This window comes from Mandrillus leucophaeus, unplaced genomic scaffold, assembly GCF_000951045.1.
Source record: "Mandrillus leucophaeus isolate KB7577 unplaced genomic scaffold, Mleu.le_1.0 Scaffold884, whole genome shotgun sequence".
In the NCBI taxonomy this organism is placed as follows: Eukaryota; Metazoa; Chordata; class Mammalia; order Primates; family Cercopithecidae; genus Mandrillus; species Mandrillus leucophaeus.
The window spans coordinates 752,897-779,605 of NW_012109630.1; the positions used below are offsets into that span (position 1 = coordinate 752,897).

General features: G+C 35.3%; 1 protein-coding gene and 1 pseudogene across 3 annotated transcripts in view; one reads left to right on the top strand and one right to left on the bottom strand.

Annotated features, from left to right (window-relative positions):
• The window catches only part of DPYD (dihydropyrimidine dehydrogenase), a 903,050-nt gene that overhangs the window by 688,882 nt on the left and 187,459 nt on the right, over positions 1 to 26,709 (bottom strand). The gene's annotated exons all lie outside the window — the stretch shown is intronic.
• The window catches only part of LOC105531415, a 33,390-nt pseudogene continuing 11,387 nt past the window's right edge, over positions 4,707 to 26,709 (top strand).

The window sequence follows — 26,709 nt, forward strand, 5'->3', positions numbered from 1 at the left end:
ATATAATGGCATTAAGCAAGAAAGTATTTACATTAAAAATTAAAATATTTTCCTAATATTAATATTGCATTTCCTTAGATATTTAATGTTCAATATAATCATTTGGAAAGTCTACCTAATTTAGATGTATCAGATGGATTTAAAACTTTGTTTCCCTACCCTATAAGCACAAGTGTAGGAAAATATATAGTTTAGTATCTTCCCCAATGGTGCAGTATGTCTACTGAAAACCGGGCAGAATCAACTATCAAGTTGAAAAGAAATGTGAATAAAGAAATCGAAGTTGGAAGTGTCATACATGTATGAGTTCCACAACTTCTATCCTTTGCTTCCAGACCCTACCATAATAAAAAAAGACAAGAAAGATGGCTGATATCTTTAAAACATGATGGGACTAACTCCATGTTCTGATCCATTAAGCAGTCAAAACAGCCAAAAGCCATCCTCAGCTTCCAATAATTATCTGTCTATTTATACCTCTGTGCTTCTCTTAATAATCCATTAACAGCCCTTCCTATGTACTTCTGACTCTGCTCTCTGATTACACCACAGGTTCTTAATAGCTTAGGGCTATCTGGAACTAACTTTGAATATTCTTAAATATGCATCTTGCCCCAGCCTTTATTATACTGAGCTGGAATCTATGATAACATCAATAAAAATAACTGAATTTTTAATGCCGTGCAGCATTCCGCCTTTTAGCCACACCTATGATGTTCGTGTTTTGAGGCTTTTAATATTTATTTACATGTATAAGTTAATACTAAACATAATTTTAAATAGCTATTTATCTACTAGAAATTTCCTTCTGCACATGGGTGCTTCAAAACGATTCAAGAGAAGCAAATTTAGAACAGAACACAATTCACACAACTGATGCTCAAAATTATTTACTGGATGATAATAACCAGGAAGCTGGAAATAAAACATAGTTGAGAACTTTCCTACAAGTATTTTCTGAAGTCTATGTCAGGGGATTATTGGTTTTACCATATAAAAGCTTTAAAATGTATAGTTTATACTTTTTTGCATATTTTGAATTAAATGAAGGTACTTACATTAAATTCTATACTCTTTGTTTATCTTCATCCATAACAGATTCCTAAAAATTTATAAGATACTTCTATCTCTACCTCATAGATGAGGCTCCAGTCATCTCCCACAAGCACAAAAGACCAGTGGCCAAGGCAGTGGAGGAAACGACTAAAACACATTTAGTATCTTACACCCAGGACTATCCCATCTACGTATAAAAACAGGTTAGAATTTTAAAAGGTGGTATTCTACTGACCCCATCTCTTGATGACATCAGTGCTTCCTTGCCAGAGTAATTTGAAGACTGAGAAAAAAGCAGTTAAGAAGTCACAGCTAGAAAAAGACTACAGTATTATCTCTCCTGGAGTCCAATTTTAGTTTAGGGAAAAAAAAGTAAAAGGTAATCTTGACTGTCTCCTCAAGAGGTTTCTCAAGTCCAGATGAAAAGGTTGGGTTTTACAGTATCACGCAGTTTTGAAGGCTTACCCAACCTTAGTAGTCATTGAGGCACTATGACTCAGAGAAGGAAAGTGACTTATCCTAAATCTTCCTCAGAGTTTATGGCAAGCTCTTCTAACTCAATCCATTGTCTGTTCTAGTCTGTAACATTTATTTTCTTCTAATTCATGTGCGATTATTAGGAAGCTAGTTTTATTGCAATTTTAAGCAACTGTGATTTAGCCATTTGTGCTGAAAATATACTTTGATTAGCATATCCTTATTAAAAACGTAAATATGCCACAAAAATCCTCAATAGCATAAGAAACCACAACCTCAATCAAGTCCTTCATGCTGTCTTACAAGCAAATAAAATATCTTCATAAAAACTTAGTACATATCACCTTTTATAAAATTTTAAACAAAGATTGCCCTGTTTTACTATACAGGAAAAAGATATCTTTATGATTGTTAAAGACTGTTGCTCTTAAACGTATTTGTTTTGCTTTCTTACCTTGAAAGAGATCTGGACAAAGAAGAAAAAGATTCAAAAATAGGCTTTTGGCATACAGTGATGGAACAAGAAAGATGTGATGGAAATGGTATACATTAATAACCACAAAGGAGTCACTGGGAGAAAATACACACATCATGAATACAGGTACAGACAGTTATAACCAGGAATGAAAACAGAACAGAGCCCATATAAAGAAAGTAGCGTCAGTACTTAACACTTTCTGAATCTACTGGGGCTCTCACTTATTGGAAATATAAACGCTATATAAATGAAAAGATTTAAATAGTAACACTGAACAACAATGACCAAAAGGCCAAAAGAAAACGTTGTTTTTTTTTTTGTTTTGGGTTTTTTGTTCCTAAATGAATGTACTGACAATTATGCTGAAAATTATGGGATTGAATGAAATTACTGTAGGTTGCAGCATGAAGGAAAAGTGTCCCAATTCTGACTACTCCCTGTTAGAAAGTTATTTATGGAGCATAAGATCGTGGTTTATAAACTGAATTGTTAAAACTGAACAAAAATAAGTTATTAATTACAACTATTAGAAATAATTAAATATTAGCTATTCACCAGTTTTTATATATCAATAATACAGAAACAGTAACAGTAAAGTCAATGAATACAGGAAAAAATACGTAAAAGCATTCATTAAATGTTTTCCTGCCCAGTAGATATCTGAGCACTAAAATAGCTGATATAATTTGATCCCTGTCACCTGCAGCTACAAGTGAGGTACACTTTAATCAAGAAAACCAGAGAATACCATAGATAAAAGCTTTGCTTTATGTCCTGGAGGGACGGGCTTGTTGGCAACCCTCTCCTAGGAAGCCATTCTTTATTCACCTTAAAGATGGTGGGGACTGAGAGTATGTACTTAAAGGGATTGAGGAAGATGGCATGATTCAAGAAGATCAAAGTTTCCTCTGTCTTGTAGTAATGAGGAAAATAGCGATAAGCCATGTACCTAGGATAGGATGCTTTATAGAATGTCTATATTTAAAATAAGTCAGTCAGATAATGCATAGCATATATGTATTTAGTGTGTGCATTCACCCAGACTTTCATGTATGCTAATATTAAGTGCTCAAATGTGCTTGCTCATCCAAAGCCTTTAAGTGTATTAACTCAGAAAACGTAACATTGAGGTTAAGAGTACAAGCTCTGGTGCTTGATTGCTCATATTTAATTGTTGACTTCACTTTACTGGTTTTAAGATGTTAGGCAAAGGACTTAAACTCTCTGAGCATGAGTTTTCTCACTAGCAAATGGGGATAACTTGTACATCAAATTGTTGCAATAATTTTTAAAGATTATACCCTTATATGCATTTCTTTAGTAACAGGTATTCTCTATAATCTTCAACATATTCTGAAAGTTATATATTGCTTTATCTTCCTTAATGTGGAAGGAGGTAGTGAAGAGTCAAGGTATAATGTTTTATAATTATTTATGTACATTTAACATAGCAGACATCTGACAAACATACACATATGCTTTAAGTCTTCATTTTCTCCATACAGGATTTCAGAAGAACGAAAAGTTATTTTCCTCTCAGGAGAACCACAGAAGACTTCTTAGACAGAGAAACCTACGCTGACAGTTGAGGAACAGGTAGGATTTGACCATGTAGAGATTAATATAATAGAAATGAATACTGAGACCAAGTTATCAATGCTATACGGTTCTTTTTATTCTACACAGCAGCTGCCACCACACCATGTACATTTTAACTGCTCAAAAATGTGAAATGAATGAACAAATGAATGAAAAAAATACAGGGAAAACAAACTATTGCCTAATGCAATCCATTAAAATAGATCATGCCGCTGCCAGCACACCATGTACATTTAACTGCTCAATAATGTGGAATGAATGAATGAATGAATGAATGAATGAATGAATGAATGAAAAAACATAGGGAAAAGAAACTATTGCCTAAGGCAGTCCATTAAAATAGATTATGCTGCTGCCACCACATCATGCACATTTCACTACTCAATAATGTGAAATGAATGAATGAATGAAAAAAATAGAGGGAAAAGAAACTATTGCTTAATACAATCCATGAAGATAGATTATGGCTTCATCCAGGACGAAGACTATAATTCAGCCAGGCGTGGTGGCTCATGCCTACAATCCCAGCACTTTGGGAAAGGTCATGGTGGACCTTTCCAAAGATTACGAGGTCAGGAGATTGATACCATCCTGGCTAACACGGTGAAACCCCGTCTCTACTAAAAATACAAAAAAAATTAGCCAGGCGTGGTGCCACACACCTGTAATCTCAGCTACTCAGGAGGCTGAGGCAGGAGAACCGCTTGAACCCGGGAGGCGGCGGTTGCAATGAGCCGAGATCACGTCACTGCACTCCACCCTGGGTGACAGAGCGAGACTCCATCTTAAATAAATAAATACATAAATAAATAAAACAGAAGACTATAATTCATCTTTGGTTTTCAGTGTATATTCTAGATGGCACATGTATAGGTGCTCATGTGTGTTTAGGAAACATTTCTCAGTCACTGTACTTCAGGAAATCAAACAACAAAAATACATGTCAATCTCATCAGTGGTCCAATATTATTTACATTGTACTGTATATGGAATCCTTTCCTGTTGAGGCTTTTGGTTGTTTCCCTATGGTAATGGTATGATGTAAAAAATATTCTCCTAAAATAATTAAATTAAAAATGATAGGTTGAACAACACAATGTACTGTGAAACTTGTACTGTTGAAAATGGCTACATTCTAGCTAAAAATGTGACTGATCTTTATTATGGGTTTGAAAAGTATCTGAAGGATGCAACTGGTAAGTATGAGGATATATGTGACAAAAGATGCTTTCCTTTATTCCTGCTCCACACATTATCTCCTAGCTATTCTGTACAGCCTATCTCCCTTCCTTTTTTAATTGTTGTCATCTTATGATATGGCAACAAAATATTTCTTATGTTCCAGGGTAGGGTAGCAAATTTCCCTGACAAAGTAGGCTATCCATGTACAAATATGGTCTGTCTTTCTGTAAGTTCTGAAAGTTATATATTGCTTTCTCTTCTTTAATACGGAAGGAATTAGTGAAGAGTCAAAGAAAAATGTTTTACAATTATTTATGTACAATAAGCATAGTACACATCTGACAAACATATACATATGCTTTAAGTGTTCAGTCCAATGATTTTTACATTTTGCACTGGTCATATGAATTAACCAGGCAAAAGCAAACCAATGATACTCCCATATATGCATTTCATTTCTCAAAATCCTTCCAGAGTCTTACAAAGAATTCAGTTAAGAGTTTTAATAGAGAAGAGTTTTAATAGAAGAGTTTTAAAGAGTTCAGTTCACAGTTTTAATAGAGAAATACCTATATCTTATATACCACATTAATTTGAATATGTTTACATAAATGCAACCACATATATCCATAATAGATAATAGTTACACATTTAGTTAACATGTAGCCATATTCAGAAGCCCAAGGTTCAGAGTAATTTTTATAATCCCATCATTTTATAGTTACTATTTTTAATTTAACTAAAACAAGTCATATGTAATTATTTTTTGGAAACTAAGATATTGTTGCTTGCTCACCACCACTACGGTTCCCTTCATATTCTAGACAGCTATTACATGATGCTTAATATACTTTTGATCCTTCACAGACCTTGATGACAGTACTAACAGTTTTTATTACAGCTTTCCTACTGCACTGTAATCTTATTTCACCTGGACCATTTCCCCACTAGTGTTTTAAATGCTTTGCTTTATATCAAATAATTACCCAGACTTCATAGAAAAAAAAAAATTTTGTGTTGCATATTCACATGCTATGCAAATTATCTTCTTAATTTTTGAAACACCTGTTGTATGTTTATCTTAATTTCAATGAAGCCCCTTTAGAAAAGTTTAAAAAACTAATATATATTTTTCATAGATGCCCTAGAAGTAAACTTTTCATCAAACTTCAAAACTGAGAAAACTCTATATTTTATGACATATTTGCAGACAATTTCAGAAATAATATATTAGTAATAGTAATCTGACATATAAATTTACAGCGCATGTACCCCAGAACTCAACAAAAAATAAAAATTTTTAAAAAGATGTGAAAGTCTTTTTAAAAAAGATGTGAAAGTCACATTGTTAAATCCATAAATAAAATAGGTTATTGGTTCCTACACAATTCCTAGATGTATGGAATATGTTTGTTATGAAAAAAACAGTATGTAGACAAATACATAAACCTACCTTAGGGCATGTGGACTAAGATTTGGGATAGATTTTACTTTTCACAATGCTGTATTGTTTGCATTTTTTGCAGTAAGTAAGTATAACTTACACTATTAAAAAACAAGACATAGATGTTGACGAAAATCACATTATCTTAAATAATTTTTACTCTTTGCACTGGTCGTATGAATTAACCAGGCAAAAGCAAACCAATGATACTCTCATATATGAAATTCCTTTCTCAAAATCCCTCCAAAGCCTTACAAAGAATTCACTTAAGAGTTTTAATAGGGTGACCATAATTGATATACAACTGACCATAGGTTTGAACTACATGAGCTCACTTACACACTGGCTTTTTTCTTCAACCAAACAAGGATTGAAAATGCAGTATTTGTGGAATACAAAATTTGCCTATATGGAGGGCCAACTGAGGAACTTGAGTATGTGCAAATTTTGGTATATGCAAGGGTCCTGGAAATTCTCTAGCACATACCAAAGGATAACTATATTTCTGAGTATTTGGTGGCTCATACATCTACCATAAAAAAGGGCTGAGGTGGATGTAAAGAATACTGAGTGCAAATGCAAGTTCTGGAGGCACTCATTAATTAAGCTGAAACAATAGTAAAAAAAATTTGGCCTTAAAATTAAAAGATAGTATTCATCAATAATAGAATCTTGAAGTAAATAAATGTTTCCACATATTAGTCATCTAGGTATAACTGAATAACAAATAATTCAACTCAAAATTATTAAAAGGTTCTGTGTTCTAAGTCTGTGATGGCAAAAGGGAGGAGTTACTGGAACTTACTTAGAAGATGATAACTTAATATATTGGACACATACTTCATGGAGAGGGCTTTCAATATATATATATACACACACATATATATACACATAGAAACATATATGCATACACAGACACACAGACACACACACACACATATATAGAAGGGGACAGTGGCTCACGCCTGTAACCTCAATGCTCTGGGAGAGTTACTTCAGGTCAGGGTTCCATATCAGCCTGGGCAACACAGAAAGACCCTGCCTGTACAAAAAAAATATATATATATATGAAAGAAATTAGCCAGGTATGGTGTCTCTACTTTAGGCACAGCTACTCTACAGACTGAGGCAGGAAGATTGCTTGAGCCCAGAAGGTCAAGGCTGCAGTGAGCTATGATTGCACCACTTGCACTGGTCATATGAATTAACCAGGCAAAAGCAAACCAATGATACTCCCATATATGCATTTCATTTCTCAAAATCCTTCCAGAGTCTTACAAAGAATTCAGTTAAGAGTTTTAATAGAGAAGAGTTTTAATAGAAGAGTTTTAAAGAGTTCAGTTCACAGTTTTAATAGAGAAATACCTATATCTTATATACCACATTAATTTGAATATGTTTACATAAATGCAACCACATATATCCATAATAGATAATAGTTACACATTTAGTTAACATGTAGCCATATTCAGAAGCCCAAGGTTCAGAGTAATTTTTATAATCCTATCATTTTATAGTTACTATTTTTAATTTAACTAAAACAAGTCATATGTAATTATTTTTTGGAAACTAAGATATTGTTGCTTGCTCACCACCACTACGGTTCCCTTCATATTCTAGACAGCTATTACATGATGCTTAATATACTTTTGATCCTTCACAGACCTTGATGACAGTACTAACAGTTTTTATTACAGCTTTCCTACTGCACTGTAATCTTATTTCACCTGGACCATTTCCCCACTAGTGTTTTAAATGCTTTGCTTTATATCAAATAATTACCCAGACTTCATAGAAAAAAAAAAATTTTGTGTTGCATATTCACATGCTATGCAAATTATCTTCTTAATTTTTGAAACACCTGTTGTATGTTTATCTTAATTTCAATGAAGCCCCTTTAGAAAAGTTTAAAAAACTAATATATATTTTTCATAGATGCCCTAGAAGTAAACTTTTCATCAAACTTCAAAACTGAGAAAACTCTATATTTTATGACATATTTGCAGACAATTTCAGAAATAATATATTAGTAATAGTAATCTGACATATAAATTTACAGCGCATGTACCCCAGAACTCAACAAAAAATAAAAATTTTTAAAAAGATGTGAAAGTCTTTTTAAAAAAGATGTGAAAGTCACATTGTTAAATCCATAAATAAAATAGGTTATTGGTTCCTACACAATTCCTAGATGTATGGAATATGTTTGTTATGAAAAAAACAGTATGTAGACAAATACATAAACCTACCTTAGGGCATGTGGACTAAGATTTGGGATAGATTTTACTTTTCACAATGCTGTATTGTTTGCATTTTTTGCAGTAAGTAAGTATAACTTACACTATTAAAAAACAAGACATAGATGTTGACGAAAATCACATTATCTTAAATAATTTTTACTCTTTGCACTGGTCATATGAATTAACCAGGCAAAAGCAAACCAATGATACTCTCATATATGAAATTCCTTTCTCAAAATCCCTCCAAAGCCTTACAAAGAATTCACTTAAGAGTTTTAATAGGGTGACCATAATTGATATACAACTGACCATAGGTTTGAACTACATGAGCTCACTTACACACTGGCTTTTTTCTTCAACCAAACAAGGATTGAAAATGCAGTATTTGTGGAATACAAAATTTGCCTATATGGAGGGCCAACTGAGGAACTTGAGTATGTGCAAATTTTGGTATATGCAAGGGTCCTGGAAATTCTCTAGCACATACCAAAGGATAACTATATTTCTGAGTATTTGGTGGCTCATACATCTACCATAAAAAAGGGCTGAGGTGGATGTAAAGAATACTGAGTGCAAATGCAAGTTCTGCAGGCACTCATTAATTAAGCTGAAACAATAGTAAAAAAAATTTGGCCTTAAAATTAAAAGATAGTATTCATCAATAATAGAATCTTGAAGTAAATAAATGTTTCCACATATTAGTCATCTAGGTATAACTGAATAACAAATAATTCAACTCAAAATTATTAAAAGGTTCTGTGTTCTAAGTCTGTGATGGCAAAAGGGAGGAGTTACTGGAACTTACTTAGAAGATGATAACTTAATATATTGGACACATACTTCATGGAGAGGGCTTTCAATATATATATATACACACACATATATATACACATAGAAACATATATGCATACACAGACACACACACACACACACACATATATAGAAGGGGACAGTGGCTCACGCCTGTAACCTCAATGCTCTGGGAGAGTTACTTCAGGTCAGGGTTCCATATCAGCCTGGGCAACACAGAAAGACCCTGCCTGTACAAAAAAAATATATATATATATGAAAGAAATTAGCCAGGTATGGTGTCTCTACTTTAGGCACAGCTACTCTACAGACTGAGGCAGGAAGATTGCTTGAGCCCAGAAGGTCAAGGCTGCAGTGAGCTATGATTGCACCACTGCACTCCAGCCTCGGTGACAGAACACTGTCTCTAAAAATGATTTTTTTTAGATAGAGTCTCTCTCTGTTGCCCTGACTGGAGCGCAGTCGTGCCATCTCAGCTCACTGCAACCTCTGCCTCCTGGGTTCAAGCGATTATCATGCCTCAGACTCCCAAGTAGCTGAGATCACAGGCCTGTGCCATCACACCCGGCTAATTTTTGTATTTTTAGTAGAGACTTTCACCATGTTGGCGAGGCTGGGGTCGAACTCCTGACCTCAGGCAGTCCACCCACCTCAGCTTCCCAAAGTGCTGGGATTATAGCTGTGAGCCACTGTGCCTGACCTAAAAAAGATTTTTTTGTGTGTGTAGTTTTTTTCTTTAAAAGTGCAACAGTGATTGCCATTATTATAGAGGCTGAAATAGCACATTTGGAAAGCAATGGCCGTATATGAATTGTATTCCTCTTAGAACTGTTGAGTTTCACGTGTGGCGTCCATACAAGTTTATTTGGTAGTTTTATTGCATAAAAATGGTGCCACTCTCCCATTTACAAAAATAAAAAGCAAACCTTCACACACACGCATGCGCGTGCGCGCGCGCACACACACACACACACACACTAAATTTAAATTAAATTTAAATTTAAATATTCATTCATTTTACTTAGCTAAATCTATGTTGATTATACCAAATGAAAGGATAATTTATTCAGCACAATTTTTTTTCTAAAGTTTTAATGCAATCCTGGTGATCTTTTTAAAATCCCTATCTGATCATGATATTCTCCTTAAGTGGAGAATCTTGGTACAATATCATCTCTGAGCCTCGGCTTCTATTGAATTTCCACAGCTAGAGCTGCAACACCTGCCCGATGCTAGAACTCTGCTCATAGTTCCATGTGTAGGTCATTTTCAAACTGTGCATTTCACATGCTCTTCCCTTTCCCGAAGAGCCATACTTCAAGTTTCCATCAGAATTCAGCTCAGATGTCTCCTGTGGAAACCCCTGGCTATCATGCTTGGAGCCATTCTGATCTCTCATAGCACCCTGTGGGTTCCTTTATCAAAGCAATTATCACATTGGACTGTAACAGCTGATTCACTTTTCTAGTCTATCTTCTATTTCCTCCTCCAGTGAGAAAATGGTTGGGTTCCTTTGTCTTTGAGGTTAGTCTACTTGGAAACAGATTAATTTGAATTCAGATGAAAAAGTCAGAATTTTGGCAATAATCCAGTTTTTGTACAGCTAATGTTTGGTAAAAATTATTTATAAATAATTGTTCTTCAAATTTATGTAAATAACAAATCTTTAAAATTTAAACATTATATTTAATTTATTTAGTAGGTATTTATGCAAGGGGTTACTATATACTAGCATTGTTCTATGTGTTTTATGTTAACTCACTTAATTTTCATAATCACTCAATGAGGTAGATATAAATATTAACTCCTATCTTTATAAAAACCTGATGAGGTAGATACTGTTGTTATTCTCATTCTAAAGAAAAAGATATTAAGGCACAAAATTTGCTCCTCTGATTTAGGTTTGAAATATGTTATTGCCTATTTGTATGATCCTGGTAATCATCAAGTAGTTAATAAAGATCTCCTAAAAATCTATAATTCTGGTTAGTTCTGCCACTTCCTCAGAACAGAGTATGGTGACATCAGGGCTTGTCTCATAGTTTGTGAAAGGTAGATTCAGGACTCCTATCCAGGTTTGACTTGCTCTACAGACCAGCCTGTGAGGATCATCATTTCATTTCTGCAATAGTTCTCATAATGATAACCACTAATCCCAGAGAACTTGAGAAAGTTTCCTGAAATAACACATTAAAACCATGTATATCATAGTCATTACTATGTATTTTATAGACGACTGATTTTAGAAACAAGCAAACAAAAACTCCTCATTTATTTACTAGGAACCCAGCAATAATACTTGCAGATCATGTAATTATTTACAAAGCATTTTCTCGTATGTAAATTACTTGTAGAAATCAGTAAGACCAATCATTCCAGTAGAAATAATAGACAAAATAAAAGCAATTAGAAACAACATGTATAGGCCGGGCGCGGTGGCTCAAGCCTGCAATCCCAGCACTTTGGGAGGCCAAGACGGGTGGATCACGAGGTCAGGAGATCGAGACCATCCTGGCTAACCTGGTGAAACCCCGTCTCTACTAAAAAATACAAAAAAGTAGCCGGGCGAGGTGGCGGGTGCCTGTAGTCCCAGCTATTCGGGAGGCTGAGGCAGGAGAATGGTGTAAACCTGGGAGGCGGAGCTTGCAGTGAGCTGAGATCTGGCCACTGCACTCCAGCCTGGGCGACAGAGCGAGACTCCGTCTCAAAAAAAAAAAAAGAAACAACATGTATAACTATCAGAAATATGAGGCATAATAGATACAATAAAAATACATATGTAATAGATAAAATAAAAATACATATCCAACCTGTATAACCATGACTCTAAACTAATTATGTCCCTATCCAGCATCTGGAATATTATATAACATGACAAAAAAGTAGCTCAGAACAAAACTGTCCTCGTTAAAACTATTGTGTGGACCACTATAACCTCATGCAAGCTTTTGTATGAAATGGCTTAAGACATGATTTTTGTTCTTAGGCACTTAATGCCTAAGGATTAATGCTGATGTTGCACATAAAGAATATGTGGAAATTTCAGGAAATTAATGAATATGGGTGAAAAACAGGTAAGAATATAAATGTTTAATCTTCTCAATTTAATTCATATCTTAAGGTAGACCACGTTCTCGGGCAATGGCACTGCTTGGAAAGTGAACTAATATGAAGATCTATTCATTAAGAGAATATTTTTTTGAGAAAATTAGCCTAGAAGCTAAAGGATACACTGTTCAGAAATAATATCTTGAATAACATCATTAAAATTAGCTGCCTACAGCTTAATATGATTTAAACTCGAAAAACAGGAAAATAAAAAAGCTAACGGTAAATAATATATAGTTTTGTATAAATGGAAAATTCCCTCCACTGTGCTCCTAATGAAATGCATAAGAGCACTGACAATGCTGTCACAGTATGTCACATGCTCCATTAATTTAAGAAAGCTGAATGAAGAATTTGAGCGAAGGTAATAGTACTTAAATGTGTTTGCGTTCTGCGGAATCTTAACATGTTATTTGCATTGTTCCTTCATTCTTTGTTTTCTTCTTTCCTTCAATAAACAAATATCTATAGAGCACTTAACTAATTTCTTGAGATTTTGCTAGGTGCTGGAGATAACAGGATGAATAAGTTATAGGTTCCGCTCTCAAGAATCTCACAGTGGTGAGTCAGATCAATAAATACTCATCCTCAGATTATATAGAGGTAGGGTAACAGAAAGATAAGAGATACAGGGTGTCTTTTTCTTCAATACAAACCCAAGTTTAGAGGTACACTCATTTGTACACTCCTCTATCTTCAAAGCCTAGCATCATGCTAAAGACACAATGACCGTTCAATTTTCATTTGTTGACTAACAGAATGGGGTATTTATTTGTTTCTTCAGGAAGAATGAGAGAGAGAGAGAGTGTGTGTGTGTCTTGTGGACAGGCCAAATAACACATGGCTTTAAGAAGACACAGAATGTGAGGAATTGAAAGTATTTGTTACTATCCTACTGAAAGTGGCACAGAGGTTGCAGGACAGTTCTCTGAATGGCCTTGCACCAACCCGGTTCTCCCCTCTTTCCTGCCTGTAGGTCTCAAGAATAACTATAGCATGTGCTGTAAATGCAGCATCCTGAGCAAAGTAAAACAGATCAAGCTCTGTTCTAGTCTCCTCTAGAAACAGAATCCTTCAACACCTTAGCCCAATATGTCCTATGACCCTGGGGTATAAAATCCAGGGCAGGCTGCTTCCCTGAGTCCCTCAGCTGTGATGCCAGTGGGATGCCCCCATTAGTGATATCATCCACACCTAGGCACCTTTCCTAAACCTTGGAGGACTGGCTCATAATGAGTCTTAGGCTCCTGTTTTCTCCACTGTATATCTGTAAGTAATAAACCTGCTTCATGCAACTTGTTGCATGTAAGCATGTTTTGTCTCACCAGACTCAGACAAGCTGGTACCAGTGCATGACAAATCTGCTTCACAGAGCTTTCTACCCAACTACATTTAATTCACCCTCACTGTAAACAAATCATCCCTTCTTTCAAGTGATCTCTCTTCTTTTATCCACACACCATACATTTGGTACCCACCACAACACAATATCATAAAAGGCAGTATGGTTTAATGGATTCTGGATTTAAATCCAGCTCTATTATTAGCTTTGTGATCTTGAGAAAGTTATTTAAATCCTTTGTGCCCCAGTTTCCTCATCTAAATTGCTAATTATAGTCTAGACATTACACCATTATAGGGAGGATTAAATAAATAATACATGTGGAACATTTGGAACAGTTCCTGCCATTAATGAGTGCTCAATAATGTAAATCATTGTTGTAAATCATTTGTATTATAATCTAGGCACAATGGAGAATACAATGTAGGAAATGAGCGCTGTTTTTTAATAGCTACTGTGAAGTATAGAGCTATGGTGAAAACTGTAAAACAGTGACTGCCACATCAGTTACTGTGAAAATAAATGAGATAATTATGACAAGCACCAACATCATATTTATAGTAGCTGCTCAATAAATGTTAACTAGAAAACATGATGAAAAATATCTCAATCTTCCAAGCCAATCACGGAGGAACACAGAAGGGAAGTAGTATCATGTTGAATAAAAATAAACTGTGTAACCAAAGAGATTATAAGAATAAAATTGTAAATGCCACGTGCATCCATTAGGATTATAATGAAAGCAGCAGCCATACCACAAAGCCAAACACAAACTGATCTCCATAGATACTACACTTGCACGATGAGTTACATTACACAATGACTTGAAAATCATTATTATCTTATTTCTTCAAGTGACCTCTTCCTTAGTTCATTAAAGGTTTTGATGGGACTGCTTCAGTAACAAATTCTGTATTTCGGTAGTGTAGATAAATTTTTATGTCAACAGTAGAAAGAAGTACTGAAGCCCAGGGTTGTGGGAGCAGGCAGGGAGGCCAATGAATCTCCCTTTGTCAAAGGAAGATCTCTGATGGAAGTTTGAGTTTTGCCTCTTTTATTCCTCACATCTAAAATGGTATTTTTCCAAAACATGAATGCCTTCCATATGATGAGACAACACTAAAATTTCTGCTTTAATTAAACAGAAAGAAGAAGAGAACCATTTTAAAATAATATTACAGAAATTTTTCTTATGTGCCACCTTTTCATTAAGCTGTGAAATTTCTCACCTGCTCCCTACTTGGCATTTTTTTAAGGTGAACTTTTCAGAACAACCCCACAGAGAGGAAATTGCTTTGCAAGCTAGGAAGATATTAATCTGTTCTCCCAGCATCATGGGTGCATAAATCCTTTTTTATTGAAGAGGTGTTGTTAAAGTTCTATATATAAGACGACAGTACAGTATTGATTTTGGTAATGCTAATACAAAAGCAGTATTTTCAGTAAAATATGCTATATTCTTTCAATTTTCCTGCCTTTGCTCTTGCTTTTCCTTCAATACAAAATACGTGACTGCTCATTCCCACTTCCTATCTGGCAGGTTTCTGGGCATCCTTCAAGATACAGCACTAGGTGTCATCTCCTGTTGAGAAGCTTTCCTCAACTACCACCCCCCCACTCCTCCTAAAGGTTATTTTTTCCTTATTCATATCCCCACATTTTTCAAACTATAATATAATTAATTTGTAAGCTAACTGTATCCCCAAATATCCTGATAGGTCTCAGGAGGACATTCACTCATTCAATAAATATTGTTTGAGTACCTGTTAGGTCCAAGGTCAATGGAAAATGATGGCAAGTAAAACAGAGACAGATTCTTTCTGTAACTTAGAATTAAACAAGTGAACAAACAAACACCGCATTGTAGACTAAGTTTAAATCATGACAGCACAGCACAGTGAGATCAGGGTATCAGGGAGGTCTTCCTGCTAAGTCAAGAAGAAGCAGGAGTTAGCCAGGGTGAGGAGACACGTGGAAGAAGCAGAAGAGATGTGCAAATACCATGAGATGGCAGGAGGCCCAGCATTTGGAGGATTTGAAAGAGGGCCCTGGTGACTGAAGCAGGAGGTGAGTCCAGGGAGGCTGATGAGGGCAAGGAAAATGCCAGGTTAGTCTTTCATTTTCAGCAGCAGCTACACCAGGTGTTCAACAAACGCTTTTTGAATAAATAAATAATAACACTAACAAAGATAACTATGCCATTGCTTCGTTTTTGAGGGTATGAGTTCCTATCTTGAAAAAAACTGAAATTTTTAGAAGGTAATTTACCTCCCATTACTATACATAGGAATATTTTTGCCTTGTTAAGACTTTCCCCTTTTCATACACTTAAAAATAATGTCAAGAGCTATAATTCAGTATTAAATACAGAATATAAAGTATTTACAATGCAAGTAACTAGAAAAACACACATCTTACATACATCAGCTTCCAGGGCAAGTACTCATATTTAAGAAGTTTCACTTTGGATCCAAGGAGATGTAAATCATACAATCTCTTTAGGAAAAAAATGATCATCATTTTCCACATAGTGTTACCAAATGAATACCCAATAAAGAAGCTTGGCACTAACCATTTCTTTTGTCTGCAATACTGAATTCCCATAATATGCATAGTCTGAGAAACGGAGCTCCAGCCCCTTTTTGATTATCTCATTTATAGACATCTCCCATCACAAAATACTTCAGTCATGGGGCAATCAAACATACCTAAAAATAAACTCTTAAGGGAAGACAAATTAGAGAATCTAACCCATAATTGTCCTTCTACATTGAAAAAAACACTGGACAAATAGTGCTGTCTGGCTGCCATTCTGTTAATCAACAAATTATATAACCCTGAACAAACTACCTAACCTTTGCTAAGTGAAATCTCAGTTGTTTTAGCTACGAGCAATGGGTGTATGATTAGCTGGTCTTTAAAGTGCCTTCCAACACACAAGGGCCATGACTCCATGTCCTCTTCACATGTGTCACAAGTGTTATCAGATTATGAGAGCAAAAACTTTAAACAAACAAACAAAAATACATAGTTTCATTTTAGGGGGAAATTGATAATCACCAAAATTTTAAACTCTGAATGTTTCTTTACATGAGAGACATTAATCTTTCAGTAAGGACGTAGTTGAGGCCGCTCCTAAAATTTCATTAGCAGTGAAACCCTTATTTTAAAAAGAATGTGAATAACTTGAATGAAATCCAATCCACAGCAGTAAAAATGGTAAAATATTTGACAACCCTAATCTGGTCCAAAATATTTGGCTACATTAAGTGATTAGGATACAGAATGTTTCCAGTTTCTCCACCCTGTATTTCTTGGCAACCCGACTAGCAAAATTTTGGAGTAAGTCCTTAAGAGAGTTATATAAGTTCATTTTTGAGAATCAGGCACTGACCTTCACTATAGTCAGCAATTTCTCATTTATTTCTATACCTATCATGTCGTTTTAGTCTCCTGCACAGGAAACATCAAGCTTCTTTCTAGAAAGTATGACAGAATAACCAAAAGATCTGGTCTGGAGCCAGAAAATAAGAGTTTATATCCTGTCACTGCTACTTGGAGGCTGCAGGGCTTGGCTAAGCCACTTAATCTTTCTAACATCCTCCATTTGGGAAATGAGATAATATTTACCTTAGAATCATGAGAACCCAATAAAGTACACAAAGTGTTGGGGCAAGCAGCTATTCAAGACACAGTTATTTACTCACTTATACATGGTTTGCTGTGTTCACGCCCATTCCACCAACACCTTAACTGCAGTGTACTTTTGTGGGACTAAATTTTTTGGCCTGTGTTTTGCTTACTTGCTTCCCAGTCTGTACACCAGTATGACTGCATCCTACCAAAAGAAATCTTTGCTGCATTGGTGTTCAGAAATATTTCACTAAATATCTTAAAGTTCTAAAAGCCCAAGGCATTTGTTGACTAATCATTAGGTCAGATTTCTTATTCCTCTTGCTACTTCCCTTCCTGTTTCTGGTTAATGCTTCTTAAAAGTGCTAAAATCTTGGCTTTTGAGTCTTTACTGCCCATTTAGCTTTTAACATTATGCTCACCTACTCTTAGGTAATCCAACACATTTATCCATACGGCTGCTTCTAACCTCACAACTATCTTTAATATTTCTTTTTCCTGCTAGCCATCAAGTTACTCATAACGGTGGAAAACAGCACTTATCCAAACTAACATTGAAATACTTCTCTTAGAAGACAAGTATATTTTTGTTTATTATTGTGTAGAAACCACTCAATACTGGTATGTTTTAAACTGTGCTTTGTTTTAGATTAATATTTGTAAGGCAAATAAATATTACATTCTACTGCCACCTTCTACAATCTTTTGTATATTTTTTTATTTTCCTAAATTGATATACTGTTATTAAAGACATGATTCTGATTTAATTCACTTGACAATTACATATTTATTTATTGAACGTTTCCTAGATACTTACAATGGTGCAAACACTACACTATGCACCAAAGTTTCAAAGATGAACAGAATGTGATTCATAACTTACATAATAACCATATTATAGGACAGCAAATATTTAAATATCCAATTATGGATATATGGGATGTGATAAACTAAAAGCATGTGCAAAAGACTCTACAAACACGAAAATAGGAATGGGAAGAAACAAGAGAAATGTCCCATGGAAAGTGGCTTTTGAGATGAATCTTAAAGAACAAGAACAATGTCTTCGACAGAGAAAGGAAGGAGGCATTTTGGTGGAAGCAGCAGAATGGGCAGAGTCATAGAATATAAAAGTACATAAAGCACTCAGGGAAAATCTCTGTTTCTCAGAAGAGTTAGGATAACAGATACGTGAGAGAGGGTAGCTGGAATGAAATTCTAGTCTGTATTGGAACTCAGTTTTACTAGTCCTCTAAGAATTTTACTGTAAAATTTTTATTGGAAGCCCATCTTCATTCCAAATATACAGCCATATTTGAATCTCTCTCTCTCTCATACATATACAAACACACCCCACATATATACAGTTGATCCTCCCATATCAGTGGGTTTCACATCTGCAGATCCAACAAACTATAAAGCAAACATTCAAAAATAAACTTCAAAAAATAAAAAACAGCAATACAACAATGAAAATAACATGAATTTTAAGACATAGTATAGCAGCTATCTATATTTGTATTTACATTTTTTAGGTATATGAGTAATCTAGAAATGATTTAAAGTATACAGGAGGACGTGGGAGGATGTGTGTAAGTTACACGCAACTATTAAACCATTTTATATCAGGGATTTGAACATCAACTGATTTCAGTATCACTGGGGGTCACAGAACCTTAGTGGATGACTGTAATGTCAAAGTACAGAGGGCACCTAAAGAACAACTGAGATACTTCAGGGATCAGAGAAGAAACAAAGACACAGGGTAGCAAGCATAACTGAAGCTACAGGTCTGAAGTGCTCCAGGTTCTGAAGCAAGCAGAGGTAGCCTAGAATCAACTCAGCTAGTGTAATTGAGAAAAAAACATCCCCTGCCTTGGGTGAGGGACTGTAGTTATACTCCTTGCTTAAAATCATGGGCCAAGTGGATAGGACTGATCTTCCCATGCAAGGTATTAGAACAACACTGGAAGTCATACTAATTAGGATAATATAAAACTGTATGCCAAAGAGAAAGGAGGAACCCAACACAAATGCAGCTTGAATCTAAGATGTAGGTCCAGCCACCCCTCGTGCGGTTTCCACAGATAAAACATTAACACAATATCAATATGGGACCACTCCCAGAGCCACCAGTTTAAGACATGATTCTACATCAGGTGCCTTGATGTCCATGTTGAGGCAATCACAGACTTGTTAGATGGGAAGGAGAAAGTTCGTCAAGATAAACACAAATAAACCCAACAATCATCCTAAATGCACAAATTCACAAAATTTCTAAAATGATACAAGGAAAAACTAACATCATAAAAAAGACTGACAATTATAAGAAACAAATTTATTACGAAGTGAAAAAGGAGCAATCTGAAAATGTCTAAAATTACTGTTTAAAATTCTCATAAGAAAAGAAAATAAAGGAGGTACTACTATCCCTTAATGACAAAATAAGAATATATGAAACAAAATGAGCAGAAATTAAAGAGAAATGGAGGGTACTTAAAAAAGCCAAGCAGAAATTCTAAAGATAGAAAATTCTGACATTACAGCTATTACTAAAAAGCCAAAAAGTAACAGATGCTGGCAAGGTTGCTGAGAAAAGGGAACTCTTACACACTGGTGGTGGGAGTGCAAATTGTTCCAATCACTGTGGAAAGCAGTGTGGCAATTCCTTAAAGAACTGAAAACTGAACTATCATTCAACCAAGCAATCTTATTACTGGGTATATAAATCATTCTACCATAAAGGCACATGCATGCGTATGTTCACTGCAGCAGTATTCACAATAGCAAAGACGTGTCTTCAACCTAACCATCAACAGTAGACTAGATTTTTTAAAAATCATTATATATACACCATTGAATACTATGCAGCCATGAAAAAGAATGAAATCGTGTCCTTTGCAGAAATATGGATGGAGCCGAAGGCCATTATCCTAGGCAAACTAACACAGGAAAAGAAAACCAAATACTACATGCTCTCACTTATAAGTGTGAGTTAAACATTGAGTACATATGGGCACAAGGAAGGAAAACAAGGACACTAGGGCCTACTTGAGGGTGGACAGTGGGAGGAGGGTGAGGATCAAAAAACTACCTATTGGGTACTATGCTTATTACTTGGGTGACAAAATAATCCGTAAACTAAAGGCCAGTTTCGCACAATTTACCTAAACAACAAACTTGCACATGGACTCCTGAACCTAAAATAAAAGTTAAAGAAAATTCTGTGATTGAAATGAAAAATAAAAGATCAGGTACATTCCAGAGAGGACATAGTCAGAGAAAAATTTAGGGAATTGTAATATGTTACTGGAGAACTCATATAAAATGTACCACAGAGTGACAAGATTAACACCTTTATATCTGAGGATAAGAATTTTAGATATTATTGTACAGAAAAAGGAAAGCCATTAAGGTTATTATTCAGAAGACGCTGTAGAAACTCAATTCTGGTGTCAGTATAAGGAATGAGTAGCAGGTTATTGTCATAGTTCTGCCAAGGAATGAGAAAGTCATGAACAAGTAGCTGATAGAAGGAATGGAAAGAGACCCATTATTTCCCCCTGCTTTTCTCTGTAACTTCATTAAGTCAGCCTTTATATTTTAAAACTGCTTAGATTTTGTTAAAACTTGATCAGTCATTCTCTAAATCCTCCCCTCTTAGTCTTAGATTCTCTCTCCACATGTATTCCTATCTTCATCCTTTCTTTCCAATCTGCTTACCAGAGAACTTCAGTATTTCTTGACTAGAATATAATTGTCTTTTTTTTTCCCCAAAAAGATGTACACCTCCAATTAGTTTTAAGCATAGCAGCCATAACATTTTCAAAGAACTGTCAAATCAAGCTCACACTCCCGAAATAGGGTAGTAGAAATAGCAGTATCTTAAAAGTAAAATGGACTTAGATTCAAATCCTGATTATTCTACATACTAAATATGCGTCAAGTCGCAACTGCTGTGAGCCTCACTTTCTTAATCTGTATTAAGTGACATAAAAAACTCCTATTTCTTAGAGTTATTATGAGGAACAAAGGAGATTAAGTCTCTACAGAGTCTAGCAAAGTGTTTATAAAGTAGTAAATGCCCAATAAATATTTTGCTATCCTCATTAACACTCAGCATGAAAGGCATTTCCTAACATTCTTAACTGAGAAAGAAAAGACCAATGCCTCCATTGTGCATTACCTTTCTCTGTTTATATATTTGATTAAACTAATTTACGTACACATTTATCTCCCCCTACTAGATTATAAAATCATTTCAGAGCAGTGCCCATATGGTATTCATTTTGTATCATTCTATTTCTAGCACAGTGCCCAGTTAATAGGAGGGGCTTAATAAATGTTAGATTAACAAATTATTGTAGATAAAGTCTAATTTATCTTCCACTCAGTGCCTATACATGCAATCACTTTTTTTTATTTGCACAAGACAAACTTCTTAAATTACTGTTACCTTCTCTTCCTCTTTTGTTCTGTTTCTCTTATTCCCTTTAACTTTCTTCTTCTGGCAAAAGCATACCCAATCTACCTTCATTGTGTCCATCAAAGCTGACATACCCCTTCTCTGAACTCCTCCATCAAGAAAGGAAAACAAAAGAACTTTAACTATTATATCCAACAACATAGTCTTGTTCTCTAGTCTAGTTTGTCATACACAGTAGGAACTCAGATTTGTCGAACTCACCTGAATAATCTTGCCTATTGATTAAAATAGTTCTTGCATAGCAGTAAAATGCATCATATAAAAAGGTAATGTATCTTTTAAATTATGATGATTTATTAATTTATTTTTGATTTATGTTAGGATATTTGAAAAGAATATTTTAAAATCCAAAAAAGCATCAAAATTCTCAATATTCATCCAAACATTTGTTATGAATGTTCTTTTTCTCTGAAAGTAAATCTTCATACTAGCTTAGTTAGCATGCATTTATTGTGTGTGAAAACATCCTCAAGGATTTTCGTTTTCTTCCAGTCAGGTCACAATTGTTTGCACGAAAAGCTACTACACATTTTATTAATTCAGAATGAACATAAAGTAGGATATCATCACTGTATTCAGAAAATAATAACAACACTGCTGACAGAATCTTTTGTGGTAAGAAGATGGCATGAGACAGAGGAGGAAAGACAAGGTTGAGAAAAAGGAAACAAGGGTCAAAGCAAACTGGATAGGAAAGAATCAAAACTGATGAAGGGGTGAATATAAAACAAAAAGTGAAAAAAGGAGGGAAGATTACATGAAGAGGAAAGAGAAAATTAGAGAATAAAGAAGGAAACAATTTTAAATGCATAGTTAGATCCATAAAATTCTAGCACTAGGAAATTAAAATGTAGTATAAGGTAAAATGACTCATTCTTCCCAACATAGAGCTTTTTAATATTTTCCCATTCCCTACTCAGAAATTCTTGCATAATTCCAAAACACTTAAAAGGAGATCCGTATTTAGATTATAACTATCTATTTTGATTTAGTACAAAGGTGACATTACATCTGCACTACATGTTCAAGTTAATAATAATGAATACGTTTTAGCAGTTGTCATTCAGTTCTAAGCAAAAAAATAAACTTTTAACTTGATCACTTTACACAAAGTTAACTGGCAATTTTCAGTTTCTACATTTTATGTGAAAATAAGTAAACTAGTTCTATTCATAATTAACTTACACTTTAAAGAATTTTTAAACTCTAGGGAAAATATTTTTTTCGTAAGAATAAACTTTTATGATACTTTATAATGATTTGCAATGCTGAATTATAAATAGCCTCACCATATTTTATGTACCGTATTTGTTTTAGAGATTTATTATGTACTTCTCCTTGTAGACTGAAAATTATTTGAAAGCAATATTAATTTTAATTTATATCTCCCATCCTATGAACAGTGCCCAACAACTTACACATTCAACGAATATTTGTTGAATGAATTAAGGAATAAATCAATGAGATGTTATAGTTTAAGTATACTTTAAGTTCTATGTGAACTAATCTTCTCATATGCTTGACATATTTGTATGTATTTCTTCCATTCAAATCTACCTATTACTACCAAACCAATCTTCTTTAAATATTTATTTCATAATGGTATTGCCCCTTTCCTAAACATTAAGAGGACCAATTCTTTCTACAGCTTAAAAATCTAAATGCCTTGACCTTTTCCAGTCACAGATTTTCACGTTCTATATAACACCTTCACTCTTGAGTTTTACTTTTAGTTTCAAGCATTGTCATAAACTCATTGTGGGAATTGTTTATAGAGTTTTGGGGAAGGAAATGCTTTTCCATTTCATTGCTTGGATATCTAATCCATTTATCAACAAAGTGTTTTCAGAAATTTGTTGTTAATACATTTCTTTGGTCTAAGGCTATAGAGAGGCTACTAGAGCACTGTGCCCATCAGCCATTACTCTGAGTCAGATCACTGGAGCTATTTGGGTATAAGCTCATGGGACACAGAACCAGCTGCGTAGGACAGCAGCTAGGAGAATCAACACAGTGAATCTACACCAGGAATTCCTGTTTTTACTCAACAGCTCACACTTCCCAGGTGGGTTTAGAAAATGAACAGAATAGTTTGACAGCCTTACTCCTGAGGAGGTACTGGCAACTCATTAGAAAACTGGCTGAGATCAGTTGAGCCCAGTGTAGACCTGCAGGACTGTTCACCTCACCCTTAGACTTGTGAACAGTAATACATGCACGTTGTTCTAGGCCACTGGGTTGGGAGTTGTTTGATCCACAACAATAGCTAGTTGATGAAAGACTGTGCCTACAAGTACAATAATACGTAACAGAAACATAAAATATGTGGCACTGGCTCTAGGATCAGGTAGTAAGCAGAGGCTGATAATTGATGCAAAAGCTACAAAGATGATAAGTGAACTATTATCAAAGGTTGAGTAATGAACTGATTATGTGTGCTGGAAGAATGGTGACCTGTGTTATGCAGCAGCAAATGTAAAACTGTTGCAGCCAGGTGCGGTGGCTCACGCCTATAATCCCAGCACTTTGGGAGTCCAGGGCGGGCGGATCACCTGAGGTCAGGAGTTCGAGACCAGCCTGACCAACATGAAGGAACCCCATCTCTACTAAAAAACACAAAACATTAGCCATGTGTGGTGATGCATGCTTGTAATTCCAGCTACTCGGGAGACTGAGGCAGGAGAATCGCTTGAACCTAGGAGGCAGAGGTTGCAGTAAGCCGAGATTGCGCCATTGCACTCCAGCCTAGGCAACAAGAGAGAAACTCCGTCTCAAAAAAACAAACAAACAAACAAACAAAAACAAAACAAAAAACTGTTGCCTGTGGTAAATTTAAGTAAGATAATATACCTAATGGATTTATGAAGTATGGTAAGATAATTTTTTAGGTATTATATTTAGAATGTCAGTTGATTTGATTACATGTGATAAGGTATATTGATAAGGAGAGAGTCAAAAAAGCACTCATCCATTTGCAAGCAGATTTTAAAGGGAATATAGAGAGGCCAAGGATTGCTGAGTTGGAAAATAAATTGTTTTTCCTTATAGTCTTCCCATTTGGCAAAAGATCATCCATGTAAAATGAGGCTTAAAGACTATGATCAAAGTAAGGCTGTGACCGTAAAACCCTTTGTTAACACCTCTGAAAGAATTAAGTGGTGCCCAATAGGGGAAAGGAAAGGGAAAGAGTGCTTCTAGAAATCTTGAAGAGAGGTCCCACAAATGTCAAATCCCTAAATTGCAGTAGGTTAAGTGTGTACAGACTGGATTAAGAAAATGTGGCACATATACACCATGGAATACTATGCAGCCATAAAAAAGGATGAGTTTGTGTCCTTTGTAGGGACATGGATGCAGCTGGAAACCATCATTCTTAGCAAACTATCACAAGAACAGAAAACCAAACACCACATGTTCTCACTCATAGGTGGGAACTGAACAATGAGATCACTTGGACTCGGGAAGGGGAACATCACACACCAGGGCCTATCATGGGGAGGGGAGTGGGGGGAGGGGGGAGGGATGGCATTGGGAGTTATACATGATGTAAATGACGAGTTGATGGGTGCTGACGAGTTGATGGGTGCAGCACAGCAACATGGCACAAGTATACATATGTAACAAACCTGCACGTTATGCACATGTACCCTAGAACTTAAAGTATAATAATAATAAAGAAAAAAGAAGTATTCTTGAAAACAATTGTAGTATGGCTTTTGCAGCAGAGAGTAGAGTATAACCAGACTTAGAGAAAACTCACAAAGTTTTACAGTAAGTTTCATAGGTAAAATAGCCATCAACTAAATTGTCTACAACTTTCTATAGGAAAGAGTAAGTCTAAGAAAACTAATCAGGTGCCAAATAGACCATTTCTTCAGAAGTAGCTCAGGAGAGTGATAGACTACGAAGGTCATCAGGGAGGGTAGAGCAAAAGGGTGCCATGTGAAAAAATAAACAGGGAAGTTACTCCCATGGAGCAAAGGCAGGACTTAACAAACATTTCCTGTTGTGGAGATGAGGGACTTGGTAACATTTTTCTAGCATGATTTCAGAATTACTACTGATCGGTGATTGCTAGGTAGCTCCTGTTTTTCCCCTTTTTGGAGTTACATCTGAGAAGCCACATCAGAACTTCATGTAGTATAGGAGACCCTGGAACTAACATGATGTTAGAACTAGATTCAATTTCTGGGTTTGGACTGAGCATATTTTTCCTTTAGGAGAGACATGTATAACTGAGACGAGGGGCGGTAGTCTTTGATAGACTTGAGACAAAATGAGTCCATTTCTTTACCCTTCCCCGTATCCATAACCTTTGCAATGGGACTTTGCAACTCTTCTTATCAAAGGATAGGCTTTTTCCCTACTCTGTGAATTTAAATTGACGTGAATTTCTTTGACCAAGAGAATGTGGCAGAAATAATGGTATGCTCATTCTAAACCTCAGTCTCAAGAAACTCTGCATGTTCAGTTTCCTCTCTGGAACCCTGCCATTCCTATGTGAGAGACTCCTAATTTGTCTGATGGAGGATGAGAGACAACAGGGAGAAGAGACCACTTGATGAAGCCAAATCTACCACAGACTACTCTACAGGCAGCAAATCCCAAATGCGTGAAAGAGTTCAGTCAAGATAAGCAGAACTACCTATACAATTCAGTCCTGACAAAATGCATAAGTATACTCAAGTAATAATACATGTTTATTATTTGAAGCCACTGAGTGTGGGGCTGGCCTTTTTTTTTTTTTTTTTTTTTTTTTTGTGTCTCGCTCTGTGACACAGGCTGGAATCCCCTGCAAATATCTACTGCAGACTAACAATCATTCAAATTTTTAAAATATCTAGAATTAATTTC